Below are 466 nucleotides of genomic sequence, written 5' to 3'. Positions count from 1 at the left end.
CCCCCCCCAAAATCAAAACCAGTGATATTTTGGAGCAAGTGATCCTTTTACTGGACTGTTGTTTGGGGAAGGTCCAGGAGTGCAACAAAGCCTATTTGCTCATTGATGAGCTTGTACTCGCTGAAGGGAGGCTGACTTAATCTGTTCCAGACTGACTTAAATAACATCCTTGCAAGATAAGATTCATCTCTTCTTAATTCTAGAGGTATTGAGGGATCTGTGGGCACTTGACCTATTTGGAATGCACACTCTGGAAGACACCCTGAAAGATTCTCTCTGCAGTGACATGAAGGGAGGCTGAAAGCTGAACTTGAATGTTCACATCTCCACACTGCAAGTATGATTCTGCCAACGAAGCAGTGGAGGTGAAACTAAGATATGAAGAATGGACCATGGGGAATGTAAATTAAATGTTCTGGAACAACAGAAATTAGTGAAGATTTTCAAGTGGAGTTGTGTCATAGAC

The sequence above is a fragment of the Oxyura jamaicensis genome, chromosome 4 (genome assembly GCF_011077185.1).
Source record: "Oxyura jamaicensis isolate SHBP4307 breed ruddy duck chromosome 4, BPBGC_Ojam_1.0, whole genome shotgun sequence".
Taxonomy (NCBI): Eukaryota; Metazoa; Chordata; class Aves; order Anseriformes; family Anatidae; genus Oxyura; species Oxyura jamaicensis.
This window is presented reverse-complemented; position numbering follows the sequence as displayed.